Below are 16,056 nucleotides of genomic sequence, written 5' to 3'. Positions count from 1 at the left end.
CTCTCAGGTTTCTCCCCCTTTGTCATCAAGTGACGAAAAGGGACAAAACTGAGGACTAACGCCCTTGAAGAAATTCACTTATTTGTTGGTGTAGAAGCGTGAGCATCCTTGGAGACAGGTTTCTTCCTTGGACTAGTTGCACTGTCCTCTCGTTCTTCATTCTCCAGTGCGAAATGAAGAAAATGAATTGTCCTCCAAGTTAGGAACTGGAATTGGCTTGAATTTCTTCTTTGGGGGCCACGACCAATCAAAGTCTTGAGTAAGTTCCATTTCCACAAGTTCCTCACGATTATTCAGGTGAGACAAAGTGGCCCACGTGCGATCAAAAACCTCATGAAGATAATACTGATTTTTCTTCACTGCATTTTGAGTCTCATTGAGGGTTTTCACAATGGCACCAAACTGGCGTTTCACCCACTTATGATTGCGATCGACTTTCTGGTGAAGACTGAGGAGAAGCTCGATGTTAGTCATCACCTGAGGTGCAGTTGGGCTTGGAGGTTCTTGAGTAGCAATATCATCATATGAAGAATATCAATTTGCCTTGCAAAATTGGCCATCTAGGGGCCGATTTCCTTCATCAATCACGGACTTGCCTTGCCTTCAACAGGTTCAAAAGATTACTTGATCACTTCGTCAGGCGGTAGATATCCTAGGTGATTCGGAAAGTGAGCTTGATAATTCATGCCCGATCTGTTCCTGATGAACCTCATAATCCATGGTGCATAAATCTTCAGCTCATATCGTGTCAAAGCGTTGTCAGCCAAAGTCCTCAAGAACAAATCATGGAGATCCATGGGAATACCATGAATGCCGTTGAATAGGATATTCTTCATGATGCCTACAACGTCTTGTTCATTGTCATGCTCTTTGATTGGAGTGAAGGAATATGACAAGATTCGACAGACGGTTCTGGGATCATACTTCAGATCCTTTACGAGGAATCTGGTCCTTGGAGGTTGGCCTTGAGCCAAAGGCTTCATGAGGACTTATGTCGTGGTTTTTTCACGGCAGATGTCCTCGTGAAAGGACTTAGTACTGGAGCCATCGCACCTTGGTGGCGACTCAAAGGGGTTAAGCGGGAGAGACACGGCGATTTACCCAGGTTCGGCCCCTCTGAAGAGGTAATAGCCTACGTCTTGCTTTGGTGTGTATTGATATGGATTCGATTACAAGGAAGGCGTAACTCGCCCAAACCTAGCACTCGATGATTTCTAACCTACCCTCTGTACCCCGGGACTCGCCTTTATATACAGGATGATCCCCTAGGGTTTACAAGGATTCTTTCCTTCCTACAACTCGTGACCCCTGTTGTTTCTAAGTCGCCATCTTCCGAAGCTTGGAGACCTTTCAAGAGCCACAACCGTTATACGACCTTGATTCGGCCACAACGAGGCCCAACGAAATGTTTGGGTGAATCGCCCAATGGATGACCCGGCCCAACTAGGGTGGGTCATCCACAGGTAATATCCCCAACATTAGGACCCAAATTGACTTGAACCTTTTCTTTTTCATGCCAACACCTCTGCTCCATTGAAGGCGATTCATCCCTCATTTTTCTTCATATATCAAAAATCGTACACCCGCCATTGGGCACTGAAAATCCCCTAAGTCGCCAAACCATTACTGATTGCCTCTCCTTACTCCTCGATTTTCGGGAAGATAGCCACAACTCCGACGGATCTTTTAGCACATCATTTATCCCAAAATTTTCGGCGCACATTTACAGAGAATCTTTTATCTCCCGGCGGTTCCCTCTCATGGCGCCTCGATTCTTGCACCTGCCTCGATAAATAGGCCGAGGGGGGGACAGAACTGTTGCTTCTTACCTACCAGTCCCGTCACCTTCCTCCCCATCCGCACAGCGAGAAAACCGCATCGCCCCGAGGAATCCGCCGCCCTCCGTGCCTTCGGCCTTCACGCGAGGAGCTCCGGTGCCGCCTGTGAGCTTTCGACGTCGTCCACCCTCGCGCCGCAATCAACATATCCGCCATCGGCATTGTCGACTGCATCGCCGTCGGCCACCTCGCCGTTCACTTCGAACCTTGCCGCCGCCGGAAACTTCTCTGCTCGACGCGACGTCCGCGCTTCTCCAGCGAACCCCATCTCCGTCGACTCTTCTCTCTCGACAACACTAGGTTAGGCTTCCGCCTATCTTTAAGAATAGATTTACTTCTTATTCGAGCTTCCGCCATTGCCGTGTTCTTGAAGCTCGTTGCATATAGATGCTATCTGCTTTGAATCGATTAACACGAGTGTTGGTAGAATAGCTTAATACCCCGAATACTTTCACTTATCCGCTGTACTTGTGAATCCTTGGACACAATGTCTCCACCAAACGAGGGGCATCACTTGATAATAAACTGTTCGTGCACAGTTATATTCCGTAGGTTTTCACATTTGTCTGGTAGATCCACTCCTTATTTACAGTTAGCGAAAAGTTGTTTGTAGTCTTCACCCCCTAGCGCTTCAGGACGAAACGACTTTACCATTCTCAGAGCGTAGCCTTTGGGAATAACCATACTTCCATAAGTCGCCATAATAACCCAACTCGGCCCTTTGGACTGGTGGGTTAAATCTTTCTTTAATCAAAGTATTCGGCGGGTTAAATGAACCGATTCCATCCCATATAGTAGGTGTCCAAGATATGTAATATCATACTTTTACTTACTTGTAGCATGGGCGCCGTCTTCAAGAGTGACTGGCTTCCTACCAAGGTTGATGACGCTGTTTTAGCCAATTATGTGAAAGCGGGCTGTTTGGATTCTCAAGATGCCATTGGCTGGCGCACCGGGTTAGGAGAAGATCTCCCAAACCCGAGAGAAGGGGAAATAGTAGTTTTGTTGAACATCTGGAACGGGGTTTTAAGCCGCCCGGATCGAAATTTCTTAGGGACGCTTTGACCTTTATGAACGTCCGACTCCAGGATCTGGGACCCAATTCCATAAGCAATTTTAGCCAATTCCAAGTTCTTTGTGAAGCTTATCTGCGGATCGAGCCTTCTGTCCCCCTATTTTGGTATTTTTTCCATCTGAATCGCCAGACGGAATTCCACAATGGCCCCAGTTTGGAACTCGGCGGCGTCAACGTCCAGCGCCGTAGGGATAGTCCGTTCCCTTCACTCACCATGCCTAGCCATCCCAAGGGCTGGGGCGAGTCTTGGTTTTATTGTCAAGAGACGTCTCCTGCTGGTGAGAACAAGCTTCTGGGTTACAGGCCAACTCGCCTTCCTGTCAACTTTAAGCTCCCAGACAAGCTTACCGAGGAAGAGGAGTCGGAGTTCATCCCCATACTATCTGAGCTAAGATCCCTGACGAACAATGGTCTTACGGGGGTCGACCTAATCCGCTGCTGGGTTGAATGGCGTATTCTCCCTTTGAGCTGCCGAGATGGTCTGACGTGTGAGTTTGACGGCACCGTGGATCATCCTCAATGCTACTTTCACATAGCTTTAACGGAAAAGGACATTGTTACCATCATCAAAAAATTGACTGGCGAACCTGCGGGAAAATGCGGCCAAATCGGCCTTAAGCCGATTTGCAAAATTAACCCGGCGCCCAAGGTAACCAAACCTGACTCGCCCTCGGTATTTATCCCTTATGCTTTACTGCTATCGTGGTTTCGTAATATATACCATTTCAGAAAGGCGATAAGTTCTGGTCCAGGAGACCCAAAAAGCAAGCCATGAAAAATGTCAAGCCGCCTTCTAAGAAAGCCAAGGGTAAAGGAAAATCTGATGCGGCTGAGCCATCCGAAGTCGACGAATCTCAAGTCGGCGATGCACTTTCACAGGTACAAATCCGTCCTCTTTTCACTCGCCACCTGTCACTGTTTAACCTTTTATTTACATATTTCCCTTTCCCTAAAATAGAATGAGGATAACGAAAGCCAAGAAGACTCTGTTGAGGTAATTTCTGTTTCCTCCGATTCATCTCCTTCTCCACCTAAGCCGGCCAGGCGAATTTGTGGGAAGTTCCCTTCTCTCATCCAAATGCTTATCTGGACCCGAATTTCCTACTGAAGAAAGCACAGCACACCTCAAATCAGAAAACGCGAAGTCATTCTGGTGACCTGGTATCCGGCCTACCGGCAACAAACAAAAGAAAACCAAGCGAGGTACTCTTTATGAATAGCCATTCTCCATTTCTCTTTGGGTCACGCTTGTAACCCGCCTGTATGATTGACATCTAACTCTTTTGCAGAATTCTCCTCCTACCTCGGGCGACTCAGTGATGTCAACACTTCCGCCAATGATTCGAGTTCCGGGGTAAGTCTTTTGATAATCTTGTTGTGACCTTTAAGAATAATGAACTTTCCAATTCCTTAACGTGCTTATTCTCCTTTTTTGCAGGGCACAAGCCAAGAAGAGGAAAACCAGCGGACCATCTCCTGACGCAGCTCCAGACCCCATGAGGGAAACAACTGCAACTCCGGATCAAGCTGAGCCCGCGACTCAAGTAGATCTCCCTGAGTCGCCGAGAGAAGTAATGGATGCCCCCAAGCCGCCGAGCCCATTGACAACAACGGAAGACCCAGATGCCGTGGTTATTACTGGCTCTGGCTTTTCTAAACCGGCGGCGACACTTTTGTCCAAACATGTAGCATCCTCCTCTCAGGCCATTCCCGAGTCTGGGCTCTCCAAGGCGAAACTCTCCGACTATGCAAATTTGGAGTTTAAGAAACTCTGTTCTGGCTTTGCAAGTCGCCTGGAGGCGAGCTATGAGATGGAGAAAAACCTACTGAAGATGTTAAACAACAAACATGAGGTATATTTTGTTTATACTTATATTATTCCCATTAACCCCCAAGGGCCGGGTCATCAGTAAAAAGATGAGCCGGGTCTTCGAAAATTTAGAAAAACCTTCGCGACCAGTAACCCCCAAGGGCCGGGTCATCAGGAAAAAGATGAGCCGGGTCTTGAAAATTTTAGAAAAAGCTTCGCGACCAGTAAACCCCAAGGGCCGGGTCATCAGTAAAAAGATGAGCCGGGTCTTAATTTTTGTATAATTTCACCTGAAAAAATTATACATTAGCCCCCAAGTGTAAGGGATATTGCTTTGCAGTAATTCTGAGACTTGCCCTTATTTTAAACTTTCAATAGGAACACCTTGCTCAGACCGAATCGGCGCTGGGTGATTTAAGAAAAAAACTTAGCTGGACAACAAGACGCCCGAGCTAAGTCGGAGGAAAAATGTCAATTGGCCTTGACCGAACTGGTAAAACTCAAGGCCGAGTTAAAAGAAGCTCAGGCTGAACAAAATGTCGCCTTGAAGAGGGCAGAGAAAGCTGAAGCTAGGCTGGCCACTGTACAACAGGAACTGTCCGGCTTAAAACGTCATATCTCCAACATGACGCAAGCCGTCTTTGGTAAGCCTTACTTAAATCTTCAACCTCATCCCCCTTTTTTTTCTTCTTTTTTTTACTCATAATACTGATGTTAAGTTGCTAATCATCATAATTCAGGACCAAGAGCCGCCAACCTGCAAGAAGACTGTGTGTTGATGCCGAAGGCGATTTATACGCTGACAGAACAGCTGTACACAGGCAGTGTGTTGACCGTCAAAGCTGTGATGGGTGCCAAGGAACCTATTACTTCCATCAAGAAGGTACTTGGATGCTTGTCTACACTTCCCCCCCAGATTGGCAAGTTAACTCGGTCAGGCGCCCGGAAAGGTGTTCTGACTGCCCTGAGTCGCTGCTTAGCGTATGCTCCAGAGATTAACTTAAAAGAAGTAGCCGTTGGCTTCCCTCAGCTCAAGGACGATGGATCAGAATTTGTTGAAGAGGATTACCAAAAAGTCGTCAAGGATTCTCAGCTGGCTGCAACTCAACTCGCCGCAAGCCTTGATTTAACAAAATACCAGGCGGCTTACGATAGCAGAAATAAGAAAGTTAGCCCGCCAACCTTCGTGACGACCAGCCTAACTCCTCGGCGGCCCAAAAATCCTTTTGACTTGGAGGCAGACTTGGCATCAATTCTGACCGACGAAGACGACTTTGCTGCTTTGGCCAGATGCAATAGGGTATTGGGCGACTTGCAAATCGAAGTTGGCCAGAGCTCACACCAGGATGATCCCGAGGCGTTAGCGAAGTAAACTTTACTGAATTTGGCCTGCGAGCCATGTAATAGGTCCTTTTTCCGCAAGTCAGTACTGTTTTTGATGATACCTTCTGCGAGAACCCTTATATCGTCTTTAAGGCGATTTGAAATATTTGACCCGCCTTAATGCTTAATTCCCCAATGATGGAACAATTCTTATCACCTTCCTGTCTTTAAACATTGAAAACATCATATCTGAAAACAAACAAACTATGGATATTTTCAACAAGCATCAGAAAGAAAAGGCTTAAAACCTTCAGGACTATGCCACAACGAAAAATAGCAATAGTAATTTCGTCGGCTCATAAGGTCGCGACAGGGGGAGGCGAGTCAGAAAGCTCGTGCACCCACCCTAAATGCAGGTTTCGTCGGCTCATAAGGTCGCGACAGGGGGAGGTGAGTCAGAAAGCTCGTGCACCCACCCTAAATGCAGGTTTCGTCGGCTCATAAGGTCGCGACAGGGGGAGGCGAGTCAGAAAGCTCGTGCACCCACCGTAAATGCAGGTTTCGTCGGCTCATAAGGTCGCGACAGGGGGAGGCGAGTCAGAAAGCTCGTGCACCCACCCTACATGCAGGTTTCGTCGGCTCATAAGGTCGCGACAGGGGGAGGCGAGTCAGAAAGCTCGTGCACACACCCTAAATGCAGGTTTCGTCGGCTCATAAGGTCGTGACAGGGGAAGGCGAGTCAGAAAGCTCGTGCACCCACCCTAAATGCAGGTTTCGTCGGCTCATAAGGTCGCGACAGGGGGAGGCGAGTCAGAAAGCTCGTGCACCCACTGTAAATGCAGGTTTCGTCGGCTCATAAGGTCGCGACAGGGGGAGGCGAGTCAGAAAGCTCGTGCACCCACCCTACATGCAGGTTTCGTCGGCTCATAAGGTCGCGACAGGGGGAGGCGAGTCAGAAAGCTCGTGCACCCACCCTAAATGCAGGTTTCGTCGGCTCATAAGGTCGTGACAGGGGAAGGCGAGTCAGAAAGCTCGTGCACCCACCCTAAATGCAGGTTTCGTCGGCTCATAAGGTCGCGACAGGGGGAGGCGAGTCAGAAAGCTCGTGCACCCACCCTAAATGCAGGTTTCGTCGGCTCATAAGGTCGCGACAGGGGGAGGCGAGTCAGAAAGCTCGTGCACCCACCCTACATGCAAGTTTCGTTGGCTCATAAGGTCGCGACAGGGGGAGGCGAGTCAGAAAGCTCGTGCACCCACCCTAAATGCAGGTTTCGTCGGCTCATAAGGTCGCGGCAGGGGAAGGCGAGTCAGAAAGCTCGTACCCCCACCCTAAATGCATGTTTCATCGGCTCATAAGGTCGCGACAAGGGGAGGCGAGTCAGAAAGCTCGTGCACCCACCCTAAATGCAGGTTTCGTCGGCTCATAAGGTCGCGACAGGGGGACATGAATCAGAAAGCTCGTGCACCCACCCTAAATGCAGGTTTCGTCGGCTCATAAGGTCGCGACAGGGGGAGGTGAGTCAGAAAGCTCATGCACCCACCCTAAATGCAGGTTTCGTCGGCTCATAAGGTCGCGACAGGGGGAGGCGAGTCAGAAAGCTCGTGCAACCACCCTAAATGCAGGTTTCGTCGGCTCATAAGGTCGCGACAGGGGGAGGCGAGTCAGAAAGCTCGTGCACCCACCCTAAATGCAGGTTTTGTCGGCTCATAAGGTCGCGACAGGGGGAGGCGAGTCAGAAAGCTCGTGCACCCACCCTAAATGCAGATTCTGTCGACTCATATGGTCGCAACAGGATGACACAATTTGCTTTTTGATAGAGAAGCCCCCAAGTCGGGGAATATTTTATTACTTCATAATGAAACTGAAAAACTTACAAAGTGTAAAGCTTAAGAGCTTAAGTGTAGTCAGGTCGCAAATGGGCAATATTCCAGGGGCGAGTTGACTCAGCCTCTGTGGTCGGTCGATTAGGCCGAAGATCCAACAAATAGTAAGAGCCATTGTGGAGGTTCTTGCTGACGACGAATGGCCCTTCCCAAGGGGGTGACAACTTGTGCATGCCCGCTCGATCTTGTATTAGACGAAGCACTAAGTCGCCTTCCTGAAAGGTCCGACTCTTAACCCGGTGACTATGATAACGCCGCAGATCTTGCTGGTAGATAGCCGAACGGGCCGCAACCAGGTCACGCGCCTCCTCCAAGGCATCCAAAGAATCTTGACGCGCCAGTCATTATCTTGTTCCACATATGCGGCGACCCTAAGGGAGTCATGCCTTATGTCCGTAGGAAGAACAACCTCTGCTCCATAGACCAAAAAGAAAGGGGTGAATCCCGTGGACCGGTTCGGGGTAGTCCGAATACTCCACAGTACCGAAGGTAACTCTTCAACCCAACACCCTGGAGTCCTTTCCAGGGGAACCATGAGTCGGGGCTTGATCCCTCGGATGACCTCCTCATTCGCCCGTTTTGCTTGCCCGTTAGATTGCGGGTGAGCAACCGCAGAAATATCAAGTCGGATATGTTCTCGACGACAAAAATCCTGCATCGCCCCTTGGGACAAGTTAGTACCATTATCAGTAATAATGCTGTGGGGATATCCAAACCGAAAAATCAGCTTCTTCAAAAATTTGACCGCTGTCTCCGCATTGCAAGCTCCAACAGGTTCCGCCTCAACCCACTTGGTGAATTTATCAACCGCCACCAATAGGTGGGTCTTCTTGTTGGATGACATTTTAAAGGGACCAACCATGTCCAGCCACCAAACTGCGAAAGGCCAAGTAATGGGAATCATTCTCAATTCTTGAGCCGGCACGTGAGCCTGCCTCCCATAACGTTGGCACCCTTCGCACCGACGAACTATGTCTTCTGCATCTGCGTGAGCCGTCAGCCAAAAGAAACCATGACGAAAAGCCTTTGATACCAAAGAACCTGACCCGGCGTGATGTCCATCGTCTCCGGAATGAATGTCATTTAGGATCGCGCATCCTTCTTCGGGGGAGACACATCGCTGAAAAACCCCAGAAGCGCTCCGTTTATACAACTCGCCAATAATGATGACCATGGATTTGCTGCGCCGAACGATCTGGCGAGCCAAAACTTCGTCGGTGGGTAACTCGCCGCGAGTGAGATAAGCCAGATAAGGGAGCACCCAATCCGGAATGACATGGAGAGCTGCCACGAGCTGAGACTCGGGATCTGGTATCGCCAATTCCTCCTCTGAGGGTAAGACCACGGATGGCTTATGCAAGATATCCAGAAAAACATTAGAGGGAACCGGTTTTCTCTGTGAGCCGAGTCGCGAGAGGGCGTCAGCTGCCTCGTTGAGTCGCCGGTCAATATGGTCCACCTGATAGCCATGAAAATAACCCGCTACGTCAGACACAATTCGTCTGTAAGCCGCCATCATGGGATCCCGAGAGTCCCAGGTACCCGAAACTTGTTGCGCCACCAAATCGGAATCGCCAAAACACCTGACTCGTGTTAGATTCATCTCTTTCGCGAGTCGTAAGCCATGAAGCAAAGCTTCATATTCCGCCGCATTATTAGTGCAGGGAAACATGAGTCGGAGAACGTAACAGAACTCATCTCCTTGAGGGGATACTAACACCACACCAGCCCCCGAGCCTTCCAGCTGCCTAGATCCATCAAAGTAAATAGTCCAGTAGGTAAGGTCAGGCCGGTCTTCCGGAACCTGTAGCTCGGTCCAGTCGTTAACGAAATCAACTAGTCCGTGGGATTTGATAGCTGTGCGGGGAGTATACTGTATGTGATGAGACCCAAGCTCTATCGCCCATTTGGCGATTCGCCCTGTTGCCTCCCGATTCTGGATAATATCACCCAGGGGAGCAGAACTCACCACTGTGATCGGGTGCTCCTGGAAGTAATGCTTAAGTTTTTGCCAATGCGGGTATCGCTGTTTGGAAAGAGTTAACACCTCGCTGATAAAATATACTGGGCTTTGCACTGGGTATTCCTTCCCTTCTTCCTTTCTTTCAGCGACCACAGCCACACTTACTGCCTTGGAATTCGCCGCGATATACACAAGCATAGGCTCCTTTTCAGTCGGGGCTGCCAGGACCGGCGGGTTAACCAATTGGCGTTTTAGGGCCTCAAGCGCCTGGTCTGCTTCATTTGTCCACACGAATCGGTCAGACTTCCTTAATAATTGATAAAGAGGAATCGCCTTTTCCCCTAGGCGACTCACAAAACGACTTAAAGCCGCAATGCGACCCGCCAGCCGTTGAACTTGATTAACATTCGTCGGCTTTCCGAGAGAGGTAACCGCTTCGATCTTGTCCGGGTTAGCCTCGATGCCGCGCTCCGATACCAAGAAACCTAGCAATTTTCCTGCAGGTACACCAAAAACGCACTTGGTAGGATTTAACTTCATCTGATATACCCGTAAATTATCAAAAGTCTCCTTAAGGTCTTCAAGTAGTGTCTCCCCCTGGCGGGTCTTGATCACAATATCGTCGACATAGGCATGGACGTTGCGACCAATTTGGCTATGAAGACAATTCTGGATACAGCGTTGATAACTCGCTCCCGCGCTTTTGAGTCCGAAAGGCATGGACACATAGCAAAAGGCCCCGAAGGGGGTTATGAAGGCCGTATTCTCCTGATCTTCCACGGCCATCTTGATCTGGTGATATCCTGAATAGGCGTCCAGAAAACACAATCGTTCGCATCCCGCCACCGAGTCAATGATTTGATCGATGCGGGGAAGAGCGAAAGGGTCTTTGGGACAAGCCCTGTTGAGGTCTGTATAGTCAATGCACATACGGAAAGTGCCATTCTTCTTGAGTACCAACACTCGGTTAGCTAGCCATTTGGGGTGAAAAACTTCCACGATGAACCCGGCGGCTAAAAGGCGGGCGACTTCTTCTCCAATCACCTTGCGTCGTTCTTCGTTGAATCTGCGAAGGTACTGTTGGATAGGTTTGCATTTTGGGTCAACGTTAAGATGGTGCTTAGCGAATTCTTTCGGTACACCAGGCATGTCAGAAGGTTTCCATGCGAAGATGTCCCCCGATTCTCACGGATGAATTCGATGAGCGCGCTTTCCTATTTGGGGTCCAGACCCGTCCCAATGGTGAACTGCTTGGATGAATCGCCAGGCACGAAATCGATTGTCTTAGTGTCATTCGTCGGTTTGAACTTGAGGGGCAACTCAGAATCTGTAGTCGGCTTCTTGGGTGGTGACATGTCAGCCGGGTCAACATTGGCCCGAAGGTGCTTGAGCTCTTCCGCCGCACAGGCGACTTCCGCCTAAGCCGCATCCCCTTCTTCACATTTCTTTGCGATCCTTCTGTCTCCATCAACCGTGATGGGTCCATTAGGACCAGGCATTTTGAGCTTGAGGTAGACGTAGCACGGGCGGGCCATGAAGCGGGCGTAAGCCGGTCGCCCGAACAGTGCATGGTATGGGCTTTTCAGCTTGATCACCTCGAATATTAGAGATTCCGACCTGTAATTTTGCGCAGTTCCAAATGGTACTGAGAGCCTGACCCGGCCTATGGGATAGGCCGACTTGCCCGGGGCAATTCCGTGGAAGACCGTGGTCGAAGGCATCAAGTCTTTCTCCAATAGATTCATCCTCTGGAAGGTGCCGAAGTATAGGATATTGATGATGCTGCCACCATCCATTAATACCTTTGATAGGGTGCAACCCCCTACTTGGGGAGGCATGACTAATGCCAGGTCGCCCGGGTGATCTATTCTTGGCGGGTGATCCTCCCTGCTCCATGTTATGGTCTGCTCGGACCAGTGGAGATATCTGGGAATCGCTGGCTCAGTTACACTGTACGCCCGGTGACTTACCTTTTTATCACGCCTGCAAGCATTAGTGGTGAAAACGTGGTACTGCCCATTACTTAGCTGTTTGGGATTGCTGCGGAAGCCCCCATTGTCATCCTGGTCCTGTGGAGCCCCCTGCGGGGGTGGCTGCTGGAAAACTCCCGGCGGGTTGTACCGCCGCTGGTGGTCCACTGGGTACTGGCCGCCGCCTGGTTGCGGGCCTCCCTGAGCCCTCTGTTCGGGAAAGCCGCCCAAGGGGTTCTGCCTTTGGTTGGGCGCGGCGAGTTGGTCCTGGCGCCGGTTTGGATCTTCGTTTTGGCTCTTCTTGATTGCCTCCGCCCGAAATTCTCGCATCACGAAACAGTTTTCCCAAGAATGACTCGCCGGGCCGTCGGCCGTGGCGTGGTGCGGGCAAGGGCCCTTGAGCAACTTATCATAGTTACGCGGCCTTTTCCCACTGAAGCCTCGGTTCTTCTTTTTGCCATCATTAGCATTGGTGTTGGCGACCAAGTCCGAGGGCTCCTCCTGCGATCTACGCTTGCCATTGGTCCCCTGATTGTGACGGTTGCGTCCCTTGAAACGGGTATGGTTTTTGGACGACTCCCCCTTTGTGGACGAGTTAGCCTTGCCATCCTCGCCGGGATCCTTGGTATCATCGGCCTCGGCATACCTAGTCAGGGTGTCCATTAGTTCGCCCATGTCTTCGACCTTCCGTTTGAGTCGCCCCAACTTCTGTACTAAGGGCTCGTAATGACAACTGTGCTCGTGGATGAGCACAGCTTGAGCCGCCGTAATACCATCTGACGAATGAATAATTTCTGCCACCCGCCGCGACCAATGGTGGGCCGATTCGTCCGGGCGCTGAACACAGTGTTGTAGATCGACAATCGTCATTGGACGTTTGCAGGTTCCCCGGAAGTTTTTGATGAAACGCTCTTTTAACTCGGCCCAGGACTGGATGGAATTGGGAGGCAAATTTTTCAACCAGGTGCGTGCCGACCCCTCGAGCATCATAGTGAAGTATCGGGCGCAAACCGCCTGTTTTACGTCGAGCATGTCCATGGCAATCTCGTAACCCTCGATCCATGACGTTGGTTCGAGGTCTGGTGTATAATTAGGCACTTTCCTTGGTCCCTTAAAGTCTTTGGGCATCCTTTCGTTCCGAAGGGCTGGGGATAAGCATGGTACCCCAACTCGCCCTCCGCCCCCTACGAGGGGGGCCGGGGCGTCTTGGATATTCGGGAGATCTCGGCCCGGCGGGTTCCGCTCGGGCGGGTTGTCCTGCGGGAAGTGTCACGGCCCACTGTTTACGGCAGGCTGGTCCTCTATCCTGCTCCTGGTATAGCTTGCCTGAGGGGTGGAGTGCAACCTCTCGAGGCTATGCGAGAACTGGGCGTTTCGAACCACCGCCGTTTTCAACATCTCGATGGCGTTCCTCGCTTCAATCTCAGCTGGGGTGTTGCAGTGAATCGAAAGGGACTCCAGGTGGCGAGTTTCGGCAAGCACGTTATTCACCGGGTTGGAGAAGTGGCCTTGAGGGGTCCGGAAACGAGGAATTTGACCCTCAATCGGCTGAACCGGCGGGTTAGGTGGGCGGCCCAGTCCTCCTGTCGGGCGGCTCCCATCCCGGGGGTTCGGGGAGTGTCGAATAGACAGGTCGGGTTGAGGTCATGGGGCAGGCGACCCTGGTGTCTCCGCTGATGGACGGCGTCGGACGCGCGCTGCTGTCTTTCGAGCCGCCAGTTGTCAGTGTTTAATCGCATCCTTTCGGCTGTGATTTGGGCTTGTCGAGTCTCGATCCTGGCCGACTCCATCTCAGCATCCTGGTGGGCCTTTGCCACCACCTCTCTGAGCTTTGCTAACTCTGTGTTTATCTCCTCTTGGTTCTCTGGCGTGAGGGGAGTCGCCATTAGTCTCGTGATTTCCGCCGCTAAGTCCACCAGGACCGCGGACGCACTTCTGGATGTAACGTCGGTCCCATCGCCTCCGGTAGGGTTTTGTGCGTGTTGAGTTTCCCCAGCCATATAGATGGCGATCTGGCGGCGGGTTCGATCAAGGATTTCCGGATCCATGGCCAGCGACAAGCCTCCGAGACCGTCCCCATGGAGAGACCGGATGGACTCTGAATCGCCCATGGATGACTCGTTGTCAGAGTTGACCGGGGTAACTTCCTGAGTCGCCAAGTGTTCTGGTTCCTCCGATCCCTGCGTGAACCCCGCATAGACCGGGCGAGTTAAATTCTGTGTTATGACTGGGCGGACGTACCTGGCCGGCTCGACGATGTCGGTGGAGATGTCCGGCTCAGGAACGGATGATCCGATCATGCCGATGAAGATGTTGATCTTGCCGAATGGGACCCTGTAGCCAGATTCGATCGAATTCGCTTCAGGTCCCCATCGCTGATTGTCGATGTTGGCTATCCCGCGGCGGCTCCGAGTCATGAGCGCCGTCGCGTAACTCCCAAACCCTGGTAGGGCTCCCTTTGAGAACTCAACTCCACCGTGCGTAGGCCCCACGGTGGGCGCCAACTGTTGTGGTTTTTTCACGGCAGATGTCCTCGTGAAAGGACTTAGTACTGGAGCCATCGCACCTTGGTGGCAACTCAAAGGGGTTAAGCGGGAGAGACACATCGATTTACCCAGGTTCGGCCCCTCTGAAGAGGTAATAGCCTACGTCCTGCTTTGGTGTGTATTGATATGGATTCGATTACAAGGAAGGCGTAACTTGCCTAAACCTAGCACTCGATGATTTCTAACCTACCCTCTGTCCCCCGAGACTCGCCTTTATATACAAGTCGATCCCCTAGGGTTTACAAGGATTCTTTCCTTCCTACAACTCGTGATCCCTGTGGTTTCTAAGTCGCCATCTTCCGAAGCTTGGAGACCTTCCAAGAGCCACAACCGTTATACGACCTTGATTCGGCCACAACGAGGCCCAACTAAATGTTTGGGTGAATCGCCCAATGGATGACCCGGCCCAACTAGGGCGGGTCATCCACAGGTAATATCCCCAACAACTTCCATGAGCTTGTTCGGCAGTTCTTGTTCATCTTACATTTTGACTGCATCCTCTGAGGGTGATATTAGGAGAGCTCGAAGCAATTCTGTGGCTGGAGCATTGTAATGTGTGGGCTGAGTCATCCAGTCCAAGACCCATGTGGTGACGTCTTTTGGGTCGCCTAAGATATGCATTGTTGCATAAAATTGAATAATTATGTCCGTGTTCCAATAACTGATATTTGTGAAGAATGCCAGTAGCCCAGCTTCGTGAAGAACATTGAGGACTGGGGTAAAGGAAGCTATTTCCTCCATGTCGCAATGAGGAATATGGGTGTGAAAAAATATCTTCTTTCTTCCATAGAGCACAGAGGCATAATAGTTGAGTTGATTTCTGGTCCAGAATTTTCTATGCCTGATGCGAAGCCTATCATAGGGGTTTGCACCTGTGAAGTAATGGCATTCATTAAAGAATGCCTCCTTCTGAAACTTCGGCCTCTTGGAGAAAGGTTGATTAGGCTTCGGCTGAAGATTGTGTTGCTGGGCATCTTGAGGAGTTGTGGCCACCACAATGGCAGTTTCAGGATTCACCACAACAAGTGCAGTTTCAACATTTGGGGCAGAAGCATTTTCTTCAGCTTGAGGAATTTGCTGACTTGAGCAAGCACTTGCAGTTTTTGATGCTGCATTTTCTTCAGAGCCGGTCAGAATCTCAGTGGCAGCTGGAGTTTGAGGAATTTGAGCTGTTCTTGCTGAGTTTGGATGAGTCGCTTCCCAAAACTCATCATGGATCACAGGGGTGTTGCATCCAATTTCTTCATCACCCTCCTTTTCTTCAGTTGTCATTGGAGGTGTGGTGGTTTGAGGAATATCATCAATTTGAATTTCCTCATCCATCGGTGTGGATGCACGAGCGCGAATGTCTTCCATTTCCTCATCCTCTTCAGGAATGGCGTATTACTCACCGAATGGAACCATCATATACGATGGTGCTACATTTAGAGGAGTAGTATCGACCGGGTCTGATGAAGATTCTGAAGGCATAATCTTAAGCCGTTTAACTTCTCAGGATTCTGAAACGATTGAAGTTTTTCTATTTTTAGATTCTTTTCCAGCCGCTTTGGTTTTCTTCAAGTATGCTGCAGACGGAGTTACTTTCTTCACCTTTGAGGATTTAGGTGAAGGAGCAATTTCACCAGGCGCTATTTTACCAGAGTCATG

Source organism: Hordeum vulgare, chromosome 2H (genome assembly GCF_904849725.1).
Source record: "Hordeum vulgare subsp. vulgare chromosome 2H, MorexV3_pseudomolecules_assembly, whole genome shotgun sequence".
In the NCBI taxonomy this organism is placed as follows: Eukaryota; Viridiplantae; Streptophyta; class Magnoliopsida; order Poales; family Poaceae; genus Hordeum; species Hordeum vulgare.
The sequence above is the reverse complement of the archived record's forward strand: the minus strand, read 5'-3'. Positions refer to the sequence as shown.